The sequence below is a fragment of the Equus asinus genome, chromosome 21 (genome assembly GCF_041296235.1).
Source record: "Equus asinus isolate D_3611 breed Donkey chromosome 21, EquAss-T2T_v2, whole genome shotgun sequence".
Lineage (NCBI taxonomy): Eukaryota > Metazoa > Chordata > Mammalia > Perissodactyla > Equidae > Equus > Equus asinus.
This window is the reverse complement of record NC_091810.1, coordinates 17,469,296-17,484,544: the sequence shown is the minus strand read 5'-3', so window position 1 is coordinate 17,484,544 and position 15,249 is coordinate 17,469,296. Positions and strand designations below refer to the sequence as shown.

The window sequence follows — 15,249 nt, the reverse complement described above, 5'->3', positions numbered from 1 at the left end:
GAGAAAAAGGAAAAATAAAATCTAAAAAAAAAAAAAAAATTAAACAGAATTACCATGTGATCCAGCGATTTCACTTCCAGCTCTATATGCCAATGAATTGAAAGCAGGAACTCGAACAGGTATTTGTACCCCCAGGCTCACAGCAGCTGCAGTAACAGCAGCCAAAAGGTGGAAACAATCCAACCATCCACTGATGGATGAATAGATAAACAAAATGTGGTAAATTCAAACAATGGAATATTATTCAGCCTTAAAAAGGAAAGAAATTCTGACACAGGCTACAACATGGATGAACCTTGAGGACACTACGCTGAGTGAAACAAGCCAGTCACAAAGGACAGACTCCCCTTATACGAGGTCCCTAGATAGTCAGAGTCACAGAGACAAGGAGTAGAGTGGGGGTTGCTAGGGGCTGGGGGAGGGGAATTAGTGTCAAAGGGGAACAGAGTCCGTTTGGGAAGACGGAAAATTCTGGAGATGGGTGGTGGTGATGGTTGCACAACAATGTGAATATACTTACTGCCAATGAACTGTACACTTTAAAAGTGGTTAAAATGGTCAATTTTATGTTATATATATTTACAACAATTAAACAGATTTGTGGAAAGCAGGTCCATTGATGTCTCAAAAGATGTAAAAATCCCATACAACTGGATGTTGCCAGTTCCCTTATTTTCCGTCCAGAATGGCATAATAAAAGGCAGACGGCAGGCCACTGACACCTCTCCAGGGGCCCTCGAGCGCCATGAAAAGAATCCCAGCAGCGCTCTTTCAGACCATGGTGACATCCTGGATACGGGAGCCCCTGAGACAGCGGGAAATCCATCACCAAATGATCAACCGACACCCGCAGTGACAGCCGTGCAGGAGGGATCACAGCTTCTGATAACACACATGGGGCCCAAGCAGCTAGTTCTCTCCTACGCATCCTTCAGATCTCAGCTCCAACGGCCCTTCCTCAAGGAGGTCTTTCCGATTCCCTGGACCCCGTCGAGCTTCTCTGTTCCAGGATCTCCCTTTACCCCAGTTTGCCCAGGATATCCCAGTTTATGCCAACTGACCAGGTGTAATTATTAACAGCATCCACTTTCACTCTCAAAAGGGTCCAGGTTTGAGGTAAATCATATGGTCACCTGCTATAGACCCTTCCAGCATCTCTTACTTACAGGTAATTCATCCTGTAACGTCTTTCTCCCCAGCTGTGGCATAAAAGCTCCCAGAGGGCAGGGACGTGCCTGGCACAGAGTTTGATGCTTCAGACGAGCTCAATAAATATTGGTTGAATGAATGAATATTTCTATTATTTTGTAAGAGTCTATGGTGTCCGTGGAGTTGCCCCTTTAACATTCCCTCTTGGGAAGAGTGTAGTTGGCCGACAGCCTCCAGCTGCTGCCCAGGCTGCTCCCAGACAGTGACAGAGCAAGGGGAGATACCAAAGCTGGGCCTTCCTTTCCCAAAAGGGGCTCCTCTAACGGCCCGTCTTTGCTCTGCGGCTCCCCGTGGGCCTGGCCAAGACTTTCTCCACACGGCGGTGCACTGGGAGGCTCCTTCCACCCAGGGCTCTTCCTTCCCTCTCTCCCTTCAGGGGCGTCTGGCCTGCCCTGTGATCTGGGGGTCTCCCCTTTCTTCCTCACAAGGAGCTCCCCCAACAAATTCCCTGCATGCCTGTTGTCTTGGCGTCTGCTCCTTGGAGGACCTGAGCTGGTATTCCACTGCGTAGAACCTGGGTCTGATTCTCCTGTTCCCACCAAGACACCCGCCCCCCCTCTGGACAGGGGCGAGCCGCTGCCCCACCGATTCCCCCATCGTGCAGTGGGCAGCTGGAGATGCAATCTCAGGCCAGTTCTCCTGTACTTTCGCAGGTTTTTCTTTGCCATTTCTTCATTTACTCTTGCCCCGTTAGCTCAGGAAGACATCTTTCAATCTCTCCTTCCTTCCCTCTGAGAGTTTCTCTTCAACTCTTACTTCCTGTAACTCCCCCTCCAAAAATTCACCTTATGAACACGAGTTTTGCCCATGACACAAGCTAAAATCAAAAATAGTAAGAAGAGTAAGATAACAAGAAACATACAACTTGCGAAGCCCTTGAAAGACGTTGTCATCAGCATCTTCACCAGTGTCTCACCTCCTCTAACTAAATCTGCTTTTCTCCAGCTGCAATATTCAGGGTGAATTACATAGACAAGGAGCATTGATTAAATGGCTCTGCCTCTAATGGTACATAAGCCTGGCTGCACATTAGAATCCTCCAGAAGCTTCTTAAAAACAGCAATGCCCAGGCCCCACCGCCAAACAGTTAAAACGTGGATGCTCAGGCCCCACTCCAAGAGGTTCAGATTTAATTGCTCTTAGAGGGGACCCAGGCACCAGGTGCCCGGAGAACTAGACTGTGCAGCCAGAGTTAAGAACCATCGATTCAAGACGTTTCCCCCGTGCGTTTGCTGATGCTGTCAGGTGAGTACTACTATCTCATTTTGCAGATGAGGAAACTGGGGCTCAGGGACCTGGAGGGAAGAAGAACCCAGATGTCTCAGGTCTGTGCCCTGCGCTGGGCAGGGCCAGCCAAAAGCAGCGACAGAGGAGGAGAGTGCCCAGAGTAACTTCCGTCTCTCCCTCCCCAGCCCACCTCCACCCCAGCAATTCACCAGCTGTTGCTTACGGTGCCGTTCTTTTTTTTTTTTTTTTTTTAAGACTGGCACCTGAGCTAACATCTATTTCCAATTTGTTTTTTCTTCTTCTTCTCCCCAAAGTACCCCAGCACATAGTTGTATATTCTAGTTGTGAGTGCCTCTGGTTGTGGCATGTGGGACACCGCCTCAGCATGGCCTGATGAGCGGTGCCAGGTCCGTGCCCAGGATCCAAACCGGCGAAACCCTGAGCCACATGAAGCGGAGTGCCTGAACTTAACCACTCAGCCACGGGGTGGCCCCTACGGTGCCATTCTTGACATTAAGACTTCAGGCTGGGGCCGCCGCGTGGCCGAGGGGCTGAGTTCGCCAGCTCCACTTCAGCAGCCCAGGGTTTCACTGGTTTGGATCCTGGGTGTGAACCTAGCACCACTCATAGGGCCATGCTGAGGCGGCGTCCCACACGCCACAACCAGAGGTACTCACAACTAGAATATACAACTACATCCTAGGGTGCTTTGCAGAGAAGAAAAAGAAGAAGAAGAAAAAAGAAGACTGGCAACAGATGTTAGCTCAGGTGCCAATGTTAAAAAACAAAAGAAGCAAGCCGCTCCCTGGTGAGGCTGGGAGTGAGGACACGACAGTGGCAGCATAGGTCAGACCACTCAGACGCTTAGAGCTGCTCAAGGAAAGAAGGCAGGGGAAATCCCCAGAACAGTAAAAATAAAAACATGAAATGGCAGAAACATTTAAAAGAAAAAAAAACAGACTTCAGGCCCTGTTTTGTTTTGTTGTTCCTCATGCGAACATCCTGGAATGGTTATTTATTCACTTACAACTACCTCAGGGGTCAAAGTCTTATCGTCATGGATTTGACTGTCAGGCCCAGCGCAGTGCTTGGCCGAAAGCAAATGCTTCAGCAATGTTTTTTGACGGGTCTCTGGGATATACGTTGGATGGGACGAATGCACAGACAGACGGACAGACATGAATGCATGGCGATAAGCAGATAAATGGATACAGATGAATGGATGGGCAGTCAAGAGGATGGACGGAGGGTTAGACAGGTGAGTGAATGCAAGAATGAACTTGTCTACACCCTGCCTTGTGTCACAGAGGATTTGAGATACTTAAAAGGATTCAAGCTACTTATAGGAAAATTAAAAAATAAAATTTTAGTACCCTCTCGGTAGCCGGCTCCACTCTAGGCATTAGAATACATCTGTGAACAAGAGACAAAGACTTTTTGCCCTGGTGAACCTTACATTTTAACAACATGAGGCAGCCAATAAACATAATAAATGAGTAAATTATAGAGTATGTTAGAAGGTTAAGAACTACTGACAAGAGGAAAGAGCAGGGCCAGGGAGGTTGGGAAAGCCAGAGAGGCAGGGCAGGAGGCAATTCTCGGGGAGGTGAGGGAAGGCCTTGCAAAGAACCTCCAGCAGAGACTGGAAGGCGGCGAGGGCAGGAGCCTGGCAGAGATCTAAGGGGAGAGCATTCCAGGTGGGGGAAGGGGCGTGTGCAAAGGCTTGGGGTGGGAGTGTGCCCGCTGTGTGTGAAGGATAAAATCAGAGGCTAAGCAGCTGGAGCAGAGTGAGGGAAAGGGAGAGGAGGAGGGGTCAGGGGTCACGGGGCGGCCAGCTCACATGGGGCCTTAGGTGACGGTGAGAACTGTGGCTTTCTTGCTGAGTAACATGGGAGCTGTCGGAAGGTATTGAGCAGAGGAGGGACGCGATCTGGCTTAGATTTTAAAAGGACCCCTCTGGCCACTCTGTTGTAAACCAGTCGGCAATAGGAGGTTAGGGCAGAAGCAGAAAGAGCAATGAGAAGTCATCCAGCTAAGAGGGGACGGTGGCTGACACCAGGGCAGTGGCACTTAGAGAAACGAGAGATGGTCAGAGTCTACACATCTTCCGAAGGGAGATGCAGCAGAATTTCATGGTGGATTGGATAAGGGCGTGAGAGACAGAGAGGAGTCAAGTCTGATGCTGGGACTCTTAGCCTGAGTAACTGCAAGATAGGAGTTACCATCAACCTAAACAGGGAACGCCAGGGTCAGGTCAAGGTTTGGGGGGGTGGCAATTCGGAGTTCAGGTTTGGAAACGAGGGGTCTGGATGGGCCCTGATATCCAATGGAGATGTCAATAGCAGTCGATATTAGTTGGAATTCAGGAGCAATCTAGGCTGGAGATATAAATGTGGAGTCACTTACATACAAATGATATTTAAAGCAATGAGATGGGGTGAGATTACCAAGAGAGTGATACAGAAGAAGAGAAGAGGATCAAGAACGGAGCCCAGGTCATCCCAACATTAAGAGGTTGGGGAGAGAAGAGAACCAGTGAAGGAGAATGAGAAGGAGAGACCAGCGAGGAGGGGGCAGGCTAAGACGGGACAGGGTCCCACAAATCAAGAGAAGAAGGGGGCAGTCAATTGTGCCAAGCCAAGGAAGACAAGGACTGAGAATTGACCATGGATTCTGCCTGTGCAGGCTGTTGGCAACCTTGACAAAGGGGGCATCTGTGGAGCAGCAGCCTTGAAAGCCCGACTGGAACGGGTCTAAGACAAATGGGAGGGAGGAATTGGAGAGACTGAGGATGGACAGCTCTTGCGAGGAGATTTGCTGCAAGGGGAGTGTGGGAACTTGTTGCTCAGCGGCCTCCAGTGAACTTGCCTCCTAGTACCCAAGTCCTTCCCCTGAATCTAGGCTATCCTTATGATCCACTTTAACCAACAGAATGCAGCAGAAGCCACATTGTACCAGTTCCAGGCTGAAGACTTAAGAAGGTCCCGCAGCTTTCGCACCCTTGGAAGCCAGGCACTGCGCTGCAAGAAGTGCAAGCCACTTGGAGAGGTGGCGTGGAGGAAAGAATGGAGGCCCTTAGCTCAACAGCCAGCACCAAGCACCAGCCTTGGGACACCCTAGCCCAGTGGAGCCCCTGGAAGGATATGGCCCCAACTGATACCACACAAGCAGAATAGCCACCCAGCTGAGCCCCATCAACCCACCCACTTGGAGAGAGAACACAATGGTTGTTTGATTTGGATTGTCACACAGCAATAACTAACTAAAACAGGAAGATGCGAATGCGTAGCTAGAGCGGGAAGAGGGGTCAGGAAGATTTTTGTTATTGTTGCTGTTGTTTTAAAGATGGGAGAAATAATGGCTTATTTGTATGCTGATGACAATGATCCAGGGGAGGTTAAAAGTGATGCTGTGGGAAAAGAGGGCGAATTGCTGGAGAGATCTCCTTTGAGCAGATGAAGGGCGATGGGGTCCAGTGCACAACACAGATGCCTAAGTGTGTGGTCAGTTCACCTGTGGTGACAGGTAGGAAGGCTGAGTCCGTGAGTGGAGATGTCAGCAGGAGGGTCGTGCGTGGTGGATCTGTGGACTTTCCCACTGCTTCGATTGTCTCATTGAATGGGAAGCAGAGAGAGGACGGGAGGAGGCGTTAAGGGTTTAGGGGAGCGGAGGAGTGAAACGGTCCAGCAGCGCTGGAGAGCGCAGGAGTGGGGAGGTAGAGTCTGATTGCTGGCAGAACTGAGGGCTCTCCTCACATCCAAGGTCAGGAGTTTTAAAGTGAGCCCAGTGGGGGAGGTTGTGAGCTTTTCTCAGCCACAATCAGCTGCAGCTGTGTGGGGGCGGGGGCAGGGCGGGCTGAGAGTGGACAGGACTGGAGCTGTGGCTTTGTGGATTTGCCCAGCAGTCGTGGGAAGCATAAATAATAAATGAAGGAACAAAGACCTGAGGAAATGTAACTCTGATTTACAGCTCAAGACCGGGTGCAAAATTAGAAAGCAGACCATGGAGGGGGAGGGAGGGAGGGAGGAAGGAAAGAGAGAAAGAGAAGAAAAGAAAGAAGGAGATATGGCCGTGTTTTAGATTGGTATTACTAGGCAAATTGCACTTAAGTGCTAATGAGTCTCAGATCCTGTGCAGAGAACAGGTTTTGATGGAAGGGTGGGCAGGGAGTCAGGAGGGTGCCCAGAGTCCAATACGCCTGCCCCCAGCACCCCCTCCATCCCCACCCCACCCAGCAGGCTGGGTATTCTGGGAAGGCAAGGTGTGCCGGCCACACACAGCCCTGACCTCAGTGACCCTCTGGCCACAGGCACACCTCTGGGTTCTGGGAAGAGAACCAGACCTGGTCAGGAGGTGGGACCGCTGGCACTCCCACAGCTTTCTGCCTGCGTCCTTGGAGCAGTCAGCCGCTCCCTGCTTCTCAGCAGAATCACATGTGAAATACAGATGACAGGGCCTAGCCCAAGCCGGCAGGGAAGATCCAGAGACCCTTGTTGTCAGCAAATTCCCCTGGCGATCCTAAGACACAGTCAAGGTTGGAAACTACTGACTTGTCTCTTTGAGCCTCAGTTTCCCCATCTGTTATAAAAGTGAACGCAAAAGTCTAGATGTGCTTCTCAAGCACAGGTTTGCTTTGAGCCCCATGAAAGCCAGGAGGGTGTCATCATTTCCATTTTTGAGGTGACAGCAATGCAGGTTTATAGAGGCCAAGGGCTGAAGGTGGGGGCCGCAGGGTCTCTGCCGGCCTCTCCGGCACTTGGGTTAGGGGACTGTAGGAGGCTCCGAGTGGGCCAGTGTAAGCGGCCCCACCCCCGGGCTGACTCAGGCTCTCACACGCCCAGGAGACTCTGGGTGACTCAGACGAGGACCAGGCGGGCCCGCGTGTCCACACATGTCCAAGCGTGTCACCGCACACGTGTGAGCGAGGTTCCCTCCCCTCACGTCGTCCTTCCTTGCCCTTCCCCACACAAACCCCCTGGCTCCTCCCCCACCAGTTGCCGCCTAACCTGTGACCCGTTCTGGAACTCCCGCTGCCATTTCTTTACTAGCCCCTATTTCAGAGCGAATGATTTCTGCCCAGCGTGGGGGCGGGTGAGCCGGGAAACTGGGAGAAGCTTCAGTCGGGCTGAGTCACTTTAAGAAGGAGGGTGGAGAGAACGGTGGGAGCAAGAAGCACTCAGGCAGGCCTGGCACCTCTTCTCTTGACAACAGCCACTGAGAAGTTGTCCACAAGGGGAGCCCCACGATGGGATTTCCACTTAAGAAAAGTCACTCCGCTCGTGTGCTGACGCAGGGGAGAACCGACTGGAAGAAGCAAGCCGTAAGGTCTGCAGACAATTGTGAAGCTGTTGAAATCATTCAGGTAACCGTGGCCTAAACCGGAGGGCGTGCGGGGTGACCGGCTGTGGTGGCTGATTGGATGGTGGCCTGAGAGGGGCGGAGTGAAGGCCCCGCCTGAGTTTTGGGCTTGAGAGTCTGGGTGATTGTAGGTATCCTTCATGAAATGGGGAACGCGAGAGGGAGGGGCCATGTTATCTTCAGTTTATACCCTGAGTGCCTGGCCATGGAGAACCCACCGTAAAGAGATGGAGACGCTACCACGTCCTCTCCCGGCGAGCCCTCTGAGAGACTGTTTCTGTTTTCACAGTGAGAGAGTGTCTGGTGCTCTGGCTGAGGGGTTAAGGTCCCTATCAGCCCTGAAGAAGCCCTGGTGTAAATTAGAAAAAGGGGACCCCCAGGGAAGGGGAGAAAATATTTGCAAATCCTATATCTGATATGGATCCAGTATCTAGAATATATAAAGAATTCTTACAAATCAACAATAAAAAGGCAGACAACCCAACTAAAAAATGGGCAAAGGATCCAAAGAGACATTTCTCCAAAGAAGATATACCAATAGCCAATAAACTCATAAAAAGATGCTCGATATCATTAGTCACTAGGGAAACGCAAATAAAAATCACAGTGAGATGCCACTTCACACCCACTAGGATGGCTGTAATAAAAGAAAAGAAACAGACAAGTGTTGGCAAGGATGGAGAGACTCTGGGACCCTGGAACATTGCCCAAGAGAGGTAAAGTGGTGTAGCTGTTCTGGAAATCGGGTTGGTGGTTCCTCAAAAAGTTAAAACAGAATTACCATATAATTCAGCAATTCCATTCCCAGGTATATAAGCAAGAGAATAAAAGGCATAGAGTCACACAAAAACTTGTACGAGAATGTTCACAGCAGATTACCCATAACAGCCAAAGGGAGGAAACCCAAGTGTCCATCAACTAATGAATGGATATGCCAGTTAAGGACTGTGCGTTCACTGGATAGTACTCAGCCATAAGAAGGAACGGAATCCTGGCACAGGCTACAACACGGGTAAACTTGAAAACAGTATGCTAAGTGAAAGAAGGCAGTCCCGTTAGGTACATACTGCAGAGCTGATTCCGTTTATGTGACAGTGCAGAATAGGGACATCTATAGAGACAGAAAGTAGACTAGTGGTTGTCAGGAAATGGGGGAAGAGGGAACCGGGAGACAGAGTTGTTTTCTTGGAGTGATGGAAAAGTTCTGGAAATGGATAGTGGTGATGGTTGAACAAAATTGTGAATAAACTACAACCACCCAAAAGGCAAAATTAGCCCCTCTTCCTATTTTAGGCGCAGTGGTTGACTTTGGCCCCAGGGCCAAGATCTCTCGCTCCACACAACCCAGCCACAGTTCCACCTCTCGGATTCCTTAAGCCAGGCCTCGTCCACACCCAGAACTTGCTCATTCTTTCCACTCCAGCTACGATTCCTTTTTGCCCTCACACACCCCTGGCAGCCTCCTGGGGACTCACTCTGCCCCGTCTCAGACCCTCCCATGCCCCAGCCTCTCCACCAAGCCACCTCCCCATTTCAAAACTCTGCTCCCGTCTTCCGGGAACCTCCCTCAGAGGAACCCCACTGGCCTCCCATCATCCCTGTGCACCTGTCAAAACACCCAATTGCCAGGTTTTCACCTGGGCTCTGACACTTAAAGGCTGTGTGACTCAGAGAATTACCTAACTTCTCTGGGCCTCGGCGTCTCCATCTGTAAAATGTACAACGTCATGTGTCTTAGCCTGCTTGGGCTGCCATGAAATACCTGAGACTGGGTGGCTTAAAGAACAGAAATTTATCTTCTCACAGTTCTGGAGGCGGGAAGCCCGAGATCAGGGTGGCAGCAGGGTTTAGCTCTGGTGAGAACCCTCCTCTGGCTCGTAGCTGGCTGCCTTCTCGCTGTGTCCTCGCCTGGCCTCGCCTCTGGGTGTGCACACGGGGAGAGAGAGAGGAAGTGAGTCTGGTGTCTCTTCTTATAAGGCCGCTAATCCCATGCTGAGGCCCCACCCTCATGACCTCGTCCAACCCTAATGACCTCAACAAGCCCCGCCTGCAAACACCATCACCCTGGGACTGGGTTAGCACTTCAACATATGAATGGGGGCAGAGGGGCCAAACATGTGTTCCTAACACCATGCTCACCTGCCGGGGCGGGGTGGGGCAGGGGGGAGGTTCCATGGAGCTAACCACTCAAGCCAACTTGACCACTCACTCTCCCCTGGATGCAAATTTTACTTTCCTCCCTCCAAGGGTTTGTTTGTGCTGTTCCCTCCACCTCAAATACCTCCCCTTCCACACCAGATCTTGCTCAGTTATCTTTCAAGCTCCATCTCAAAATGCACATCTTCCGTGAAGCCATTTTATGTTTACAGCTTTACCTAAAGCTTATGTAAGCATATTTATGGGAGCTTTTTAAAAAATTTTTTAAATTATGGTAAAATATACTAACATAAAATTTACCATTTTAACCAATTTTTAAGTGTTCGATTCACTGGCATTAAGTACATTCACAATGTTATGCAATCATTACCAGTATCCATTTCCAGAACTTTCTCATCCTCCCAAACAGAAGCTCTGTACCCACACAAAAGCATTTTAGTGGAGCCTATATTCATTATTAACTCTTTCAGTTAGATGTGACGAAAAGCCCAACTCAAACAGAATTACTCCAAGAAGAGAATACATTTGCTCACAAAGACGAAAAGGCCAGGTTAGGCTTCAGGCTTGGCTGGATCTAGGGGCTCCAAAATATCATCAGACATACCACTCTCTCATTTTTTTGGCTCTCATTCGTTCTCATTCTCAAGAGCTGGCTTCATCCTCAGGCAGGCTTTCCCCTGCTTGGTGGCAAAGACGGCCATCAGCAGCTCCAGGCTCCACCAGCTCAGCACCCCCAGCAGAAAAGACAGGCTTCTTTCCCAAGAGTTCCAGCAGACTTTCCAGGGCTCACTCTCAGTGGGTCCATCTGGGTCACGTGCCCATCCCTGAACCAGTCCCAGTGTTTCCCTGGAGAGCTGGAACGTGCTGATTGGCCAGGCGAGGGTCACGTGGTTTGCAGCTGAGAGGTGGGGTCACCCTCACTTTAGGTACGTGGCCTGAGGGTAGGAAGGAGTAGTTCTCTCTACAAAAAGCAGGGTTCCGTCACGAGAAAAAGGGGAGCAAGGGCCGAACAGGCAAAAACAATATCCAGCCAGCCACTACCACTCTTCCAGATGTTACCTCCTCCAATCTTTTTCTCAGCAAATGGCTCCACCCTGATGTGAAGGGCAAGAGCCCAGGAGGCTCCTTAGCTGTTTCCTCTCCCTGTCCCCCAGTGTGATGGTTTACAAAGCCTTCTTTCTCAAGATCCCTGGAAGCTTTTCTCCCACCTCGATCCCCTTTGTCCCTGCCCTGGTTCAAGCCACACGTCCCCACCTGTTGGATGGTGGCAGCCCCCTCTGCACCACCTTCCTCCCTACCTCCTGGGTGAGCTTTGCCAAAGTGCAGATCTGACGTCTTCACGCCTCCCTTTGGTCTATGAGCTCGGTCAGATCCGGCTCCTGCTGCCGTGTGCCGCCTCACACCCCACCTCTCTCAGGCCAGTTCTCCTGGGACCCCCCAGAGCCTTTGCGTGCCGTTCCCCGCACCTGCAATATCCTTAGGCTTCTTCTTTGCTTGACCTTCAGCTCAAGTCCTTCCAAGGGCAGTCTAGCCATCACTTCCACCGGGAAGCCTTCCTTGGGGGCCCCCTCTGTCCCATCCCCTCCCCACACACAGTGCGGGTGTTGCCTCTCCCGGGCTCTCACAGTGCTGCGTGCTTACCTGTTTCTAGCACCGAGGGTAGCGTATTATTTGTTAAATGTTAGCCTCTGTGTTTTTTAAGGAAAATTAGATTTTTTTCTAATTGAGGTATAATTTACATATAATAAAATGCACGAAGATTAAAATTTTTACCTATCTATATGCCCGTGTTACCATCCCAAAGATCAAAGTATAGACCTTCTCCAGCACTCGCTTCCGGTGTCCCTTCTAGGTCCACACAGCCCCTCCCTCTCCCCTCCCCCCAGAGGCAACCCCTCCTAAAACCATCGATTAGTTCTGCCAGCGATTGAACTTCATATGGTAGAATCGTATATTTACTTTTTTGTTTGGTTTCTTTTATTCAAAATAACGATTTTGACTTTCTTCCATGTTGTTGTGGGCGGCAATTGTCCATCTACTTTTATTGCTGTATCCCATAGAATGGAGGTACCACGAGTTGTTTCTTCAAACTTCTGATGGTGGATATTTGAGCTGTTTCCAGTTTGGACTAGTATGACTCAAGCTGTTATGCTTTCTGTACCGTCTTTCGTGGACATATGTTTTTGTTTATCTTCAAGATAAGCCTAGGAGTACAATTTCTGGGTCATGGGGCAGATCTATGCTTGTTAAAGTGGCCGCACAGTGTCCCCAAGTGCCTGTACCACTTTGCATTCCCACCAGGCGTGTGCGAGTGTTCCAGCGGCTCCACATCCTGCCAACACTTGCTGTTGTCAGTCTTCTTAATTTCAGCCACCCTGGTGGGGGCGTGGAGGCAGCTCTTTGGGTCGTTTTTCATTCTTGCTGGTTTCTGTTAACCAAGAGCCTTCCATCCCTCCAACTTAGGCTACTGTCTCAAGGCTACTGTCCTTTTCTGGCCCTCCAGAAAAAGAGAAACCAGAGTCTCTTCCTGGCTTTGGAGTTTCAAGAGTCTAGGTCCTCAAGGGCAGCAGGAAAAGGCTCCCGTGCATTGACGACGTGACTCTTACGGGAAGATGCACGGGATTTGGGAGCAAGGCTCTGCCTCCCTGAACTAGACAAGAGTTTCCAGACAAGGGCGAGAGAGCTGGAGCAACAGCAGCCAGGCAGGAGGAGGGTACCAGCCCCAGGGGAAGGGGCCACTGAACCTGCCCCTTCTCGGGGCATGGCCCCAAGCTGGGAGACAGACCCCAAATCCTCAGAGAAGTTCAAGGAAATTGCATGTAGAAACCATGTAGGACCTGTGCTCTTTGCCTAGGCGGGCTCTCTAGAGGAGAACCGGCTGCGTGCGCTGAGCAGAGGAGCCTCGTGTGTCTGACAGAGCTCTCTGCCCCAGGGGCCACGGGAGCTGAGCGATGGTTCCGGTGCCCTTGGGAGGGCCCTGGAAGCAGCTGAGAGAGGGGATGAGGCTTAGGAACAAGGGACCACTTAGCAGCCACCTGTGTGGCTGCGTGACCTGAGCTAGGAACAGAGATGTCTCAACAGATGCCAGCGTGGATAAACAATGATGCGCCCCAGAGGCTGCCCAAAGGATCTCTAGAACTGAGATACTGCCCCCGGGAAACAGGAACAACTCAATTTACCTGAGGTTACAGTTACCCCCGCACCCCCCCGAAATGGGAGATGACAGCAGAGACTGAGCTCACCCAGCAGAAAATAAAGTGAGCTGTTTTGCTCACCTGGGTACGTGGACTGCAACTGGACCTCGGTGGCACTTTCACACCATCTTACGCTGGTCTCTCTATGCTCCTTTCCTCCCCTTGAGACGGCAGGGATGAGGTCTGACTCGTCCTGGAATCAGCGACCTCCTGGCATAGGGCCAGGCACAGAGTAGGGCTTGGTGATGAATTGTTTAATATTGATTGGCGACATCTTGAGGGAAGGGAGAGAAAGAGGGCTGTAGTGGAGCGCCCACTGTGCATAAAGCCCTGCGCTGTGCTCCACACCTTGGCCACCCTACGGTGGGACTGTGATTATCCCATTTTACAGATAAGCACGTAACACCAGCCTTGACTGACCACTCCCCATCTGCCAGGCACTTTATGTGCATCAACTTATGCAATCCTCACTCCCACTCATGTAATCCTCACTCTGACTCAATAAGGTTGACACTGTTATTATCCCCATTTTACAGATGGGGAAACTGAGGCCCAGAGTGGTGAAGTGACTTGCTAAAAATTGTGATGGGATTGGAATCCAGGCTGCTTCACTCCAACACCCCAGTGCACTTTCCCAGCCCTGTGCCCATGCTCCCTGCATGGTCCACTCTGCCAGAAACCCTCTTCCTACTTTTTTTGTTTTTGAGGAAGACTGGCCCTGAGCTAACATCCATGCCCATCTTCCTCTACTTTATATGTGAGATGCCTGCCACAGCATGGGTTGCCAAGCAGTGCCATGTCCGCACCTGGGATCCGAACCGGCGAACCCCGGGCTGCCGAAGTGGAACATGCAAACCTAACCACTGTGCCACCGGGCCAGCCCCACTCTCTTCCTTCTTAATCCTGCCCATCGCCCTGGCGAACTCTTCACATCCTTCACACTTACGCTGACTTCCGTGATGCTTAAGAATGGACATAGTTATTCCTCCCTCCCTCCATTTCTTTGTTCCCATAGCACTTTATTTTTAGGATTTGTATAAGTTAGGATTGGGCTTATCTGCCTCTAAGAGAAAATCCAAAACAACAGTGGCATAAGCAAGATAGAAGTTTATTTCTTTCTCATGCAAAAAAAAAAAAAAAAAACGAAGGAGACAGGCAGCCCAGGGCTGATATGGTAACTCCATGGTGTCAGTGACTAAGGCTATTTCATCTATTCCATCATCCTAGTATGGGGCTCCCTTACCAAGGTGACAGTGACATTATGGGTCAGAATGGCTCCTAAAGCTCCAGCCATCACATCTACATCCCAAACAGCAGAAAAAAGGAAAGGGAAGTTTGCTTGTTCCCTTTAAAAAGATGCCCCAGAAATCCCCACAACATTTCCCCTTACATCTCATTGGCCAAAATTTAGTCACATGACCACAACTTGCATCAAGGGAGGATGGAAATATAATCTTTTAGTTGGAGACTGGAAGAATGGTTATTAAGAGGCAACCCACAGTCTCTGCCACATCGTCACTGTAGCCTTCATCACACCATTCCTCGGATGGTTTATTTGGAGATCCTTCTCCCCAGCTAGAGTATCTTGGAGGCAGATTCTTGCCATCTCCACCCTCACATCCACAGTCCAGCACACGTTGGAGACCCTCGAGATGGAGGAATAAGTGACCAGGTGTTACGTTCCTCTGGGTGCTCCAAGGCCCCTCACATGGTTCTCTGCCCGCAGCAAGCCTCCAATAATGGTTAAGTTGAAATGAACTTAAATGTTCTTGACTTCAGTTTACCCGTTTTAAAAATGGGTGTAAGTGGCCTCAAAAGTCAACCCCAGTTTGGACATTCTCAGTGTCCATTGTACAAAAGTTGAAAAATATAACTAAATGTTAAAAAATGAAAACCTAGCTAGAGATGAGCGCTGTGTGTAGCTTTTGTTCTTTCTCTATTTCTTCTGCATAAACACATGCACGTGTTTTGCATATAAATAGAATTCCACCGTCCACACCATTTTATGACAGCATTTTCACTTAATAACACATGAAGGGACTTCTACTTCTGCCCATGACAAACGAGCTTGTAGAGATCAATCCTCTCAATAAACAACTAGAAA

The 15,249-nt window shown here is 50.2% G+C and overlaps 1 protein-coding gene across 2 annotated transcripts in view; it reads left to right on the top strand.

Annotated features, from left to right (window-relative positions):
• The first annotated feature begins 3,501 nt into the window (after positions 1–3,501).
• HRH1 (histamine receptor H1) overlaps positions 3,502–15,249 on the top strand; it is a 97,290-nt gene continuing 85,542 nt past the window's right edge. The window contains exons 1-2 of one of the 2 annotated variants that reach the window (XM_014835625.3): positions 3,502–3,694; positions 7,648–7,798. The gene's annotated coding sequence lies outside the window, so the exon portion shown is untranslated. The remainder of the gene's footprint in view (positions 3,695–7,647; positions 7,799–15,249) is intronic. The other variant, XM_014835655.3, reaches the window with a different exon arrangement.